Below are 4,192 nucleotides of genomic sequence, written 5' to 3' on the forward strand. Positions count from 1 at the left end.
TATCATATTTTTAAAAAATAGAATACATGATGAATCACAATAAAAGACTGGAACACTGTTCTCATTAAATTCAGAGAGCCAGCACTGGGACTTGTCAGATACGATATTTGATGACAGTATACTACAATTAATCTTGCATAAAATTTTGCCTAATCCTGTAATACAGAAACTTTTTTTTTTTATCAGCTAATAGCTTATTCTGAAGTGAGAAGAAGGCATTTGTCAACTAGGTCAAGAGGAGTAAGAAAATTAGAAATAAAAAAGCATAGACAAAGAATGCATACAGAATAAAGTCAGTGGATTTTCAGCATGTTGCTATCTATTTGAAGGCAACCATCAAAGAATTTATATTGTTTCATTGTTTTCTATTTTTTTATTTTGTGTCATTTTAACCAATGTCCTATTTATAACTGATGTTGAATATTTTAATGTCAAAGTGACAAATAACTTGCTGCTTTTAGCATATGCATATACACCTACTACATACATGCTTACATATATGCATATACATACAGTTCTATATAAATTTGAATGTTCTATCAAAACTGTTATTTATGCGATTCTAAATTTGATGTTAAATAGTAAATGGAGGATGATACTAATATATGCTATAATTTAAGATTAAACTATCTTTAAGAGTAGCATTCATAGCTAACCCCATTTTTAAATAACAGAATAGAGGCTTTCAGCTATGATTTAAAGTTGACAAACTATTTCAGATTTGCAACATTATCCATAAATGAGCACCTTTTAAATAAATAATGAACAATTAATCTTTTGGAACATTCATTACTAATGGGACAGTTTGATTAACATTAACAGTAGGTAGTTAATTGGTGAAGTATACCATTTATACCTAAGAGCACACTAATCACAAGCATGTAGCTTGATGTGTTTTCAGTTCATGCACCCATGTAACACAGCACAGGTGTAAAGGGCAAGGCAGTGTTTTATATTGTGCTTTTAAGTCATCAATAGAGGGGGTTTGTTTGTTTTAGAGTTTTGACTTTCTAAAAGGGAAAGACCACAGGATCTACAGAATGTTAAATAAAATGCCATTGCCACCTGATATAAATAAGAAAAAAAGAATGTTTCTTTTGAATACTATAAAATTACAGCAGAGAGCCAGAGAAACCAATATAATCTGACCCACAAATCTTATTTCTTTATTTATGACAGCTGTTAGACTAGACATCAGGGAATTGTTGATGGTGAACCTAGTGAACTATCATTGAATATACCATATTGAATTTGAAGAAGGAGTCAACATGTGATTATGAAATGTGATATTTGTACAAAATTAGTCAAGGAAAGAGGATTCAAGAAGGGCTTCCATGGGGCTAGAATTATTTGTGCTAGAGATAGAATTTTAAGGTTGACTTGTTCTTTCATACCTCATGATGTTTAGAAAACAGAGTTCTAATATTTTTAGAATTCTTTTTGTTCTTTGTGCAGTACCTGAAAATTAAACATCAAGGAAAAATACAGCTTACATTTAGAAATTGGAAGAAAAGCTGTGAAATTACATTAATACTTTTAAAGAAATTAAAGCAACTTCACATAATTAACATCAAGTGAATTTGGAAAGCAGTCAAAAAAAAAAAAAAACCATGAAAAATACTTTGTGTTTCTCTTGTTTTCTTTTAAAAGAGATGATTGGAGACAAGCATAAATTCAAATTCAATTCAATTCTCAATACATAACTGAATTCTGACCCTTTAAATAGTCACACACTCGAGCCAAGAATTTTTAAATGTTTTTATTTCTCTTAACAGTCTGGATTCTCTCAGATTATACTTACCTTATTCTCTTACAATACAGTGGCTAGCGAATTATCATAGGAGCTTATTTACTACACAGTTTCCTTGGAAGCTATATTCAGAGACCCTGATTTGACAAATCTGGGATGGATCCTGGGTTTCTAAAATTGTAACACATACTCCTAGGTGATTCTGTTGAAAGTAATTCAGTTAGTATCAACTAGTAGCAATGACTCAAAAATACAACAACTTCCATTTATGACAATACTTAGTGAATTAGTAATTAGTGATTTAGCCAAAAGTTTTATTGCATTGTTGTTCTGAGTTATCCCAAATATATGTAAAAACACAGGCCAAGTAAACACTATTTGAAGTTTTGAAGGTAAGCATTAATTCTTCTAACACATCATATAGTGTTCTAACAGTCTATACTTCTGCTCTAAGGAGTTAAATATTGAGATAATATGAATTTACTGAATTACAGGAGATTATCAAGAAAGAATTTGATTTCTTCGTAGATATGTAAGTTATAGCTAAATTTCAATGCTAATTTAGTCATGGCCTATTTTGTGGAAGGTATAGTTCTATGTAGAATGATGAATAAAAGTGTTGTCACTACCTTTCTATAAAAAGGGTGGTATGATATCATTGTAGGGTGTGTGTATGTGTGTGCATGTGTACGTGAGTGTGTGTGTGTATGTGTGTGTATGCATGCATTACCCTAGTTAGGTCACAAAAAAATCTTCCTGAAGACATGGTAATGAATTTTAACAAAGTGACCTAAAGAATAAAAGTGACCAAAAGTTTATATTTATAAAAATATTATGTTCTGTTACGTAACATTAAGCTTATAGATATTTTCTCTTTGCCAGGAAACAGGGAGATAAAAGAAAATTAATGTGTATTGAATGCCAACTCTGGATCAAGCAGTCTTTTATCTGTTTGCCATCTATTATCTTATTACAGATTACTACTCAACATTGCCACTTCTGCTAGAACCAAACTCTAAAAAAATGTTATTTAAAATGAGGTTTAAAGCCCCTTAATTCAGTGACTACTTAGTGACAGAAATTTTTTTCAAAGCATATAGGGTAGATCTATCAATATTACAGAAAGAGAAATTCCTTCCCTCTGTCTCAAAGTATTTAGGTTTTTAGGAGGGGAGACTGACAATAAACAACAACATAACAAATAGATAAAACAAATAGAACGTTAATCAGTGATAAATGTAGTGGATATAAATAAAATGTAGGAGAAGATCATGGGGACATTGGAGTGATGGGATGTGGGTGGAGGGCAGCTTGCAATATTAAAGAGGGAAGTCAGAGCACAGTTTTTTGAAAAAGTGAGATTTGAACACAGACTGGAAGTAGCCAAGTACACATTAAGGAGGAGAACTTTGCAGTCAGAAGAGGACAAAGCTAAGGCACTAATACCAAATATGTGAAGGAACATCGAGGAAGTGAAGGTGAGAGCAGGACAGAGTTAATGGGGTCCAAATGTACTGATGGCCCTGCAGACCTCATTGTCCTTTTGACTTTTACTCTGAGCGAAGGGCAAACCTCTACAGAGTGGGAGCACAGTACTGGGATCTGGTCTGCCTTTCCATGGATCCCTGTGACTCTGTTGAGAGCAGACTTGCAACAGAATCAATGCAAACACAGAGAGACCTGTACTCAGCCTCCCTCTGAGATTCTCAAGCTGGTTCCTTCTCTTCTCCCTGATTTCTTAATATTAAGGGGCCCGGATTTCAAACTTTGTTCTTCCTTAGTCCTTCTACACTCATCTTCTTGGTGACTTCATCCTATCCCATGGTATAAAATGCCATCTGTACCTTGTCAGTTTCCAAATTGATGTCCCCATTTGGGACCTCTCTCCCACACTGCAATCACATATACACAACTGCTTCCTGGAGGTCTGCCCTCAGGTCCTTAATAACAAGTCCCATCTTTCTCCAAAAACCTATTTGTTTTATTGCCTTTTCTGTTTTAGTTTATCACAATTGTCTCTCTCCTGTTGCCAGGTCATGATGGGTGACCTGAGATTCTAGAATGCTTGTTGTGCTTGAGATAAACAGAAGAAAATTATACGTAGAGGATTCAAGAAGGGTACTAGGAGGGCATGAGTGTTGGGAGTGCAAGGGTGGGAGGGTTCTGCGACTCCCTTTTTGCTCCTGATTAGGCAGCAGAAGGCCTGGCAGGGGAGCCATGACTAGTCATGCTCCCCCTTGTGTCTCTTCCACCTCCCATTCTAGGCTTGTGCCAACACAGTACTGGAAGATTTTCAGGTGATTATTCTTCATGATACCCAGATCCAGGAATGCAGCACCTCTTTGTCCTTGAAAAGCATCCAGAAAACTCGAGGAAGCCTTTTGAATGGAGATGCTTAGCTATGGAAAACCACTATGGCCATGAGACACGCCCATGAACAGG

Source organism: Ursus maritimus, unplaced genomic scaffold (genome assembly GCF_017311325.1).
Source record: "Ursus maritimus isolate PB19 unplaced genomic scaffold, ASM1731132v1 scaffold_28, whole genome shotgun sequence".
Taxonomy (NCBI): domain Eukaryota; kingdom Metazoa; phylum Chordata; class Mammalia; order Carnivora; family Ursidae; genus Ursus; species Ursus maritimus.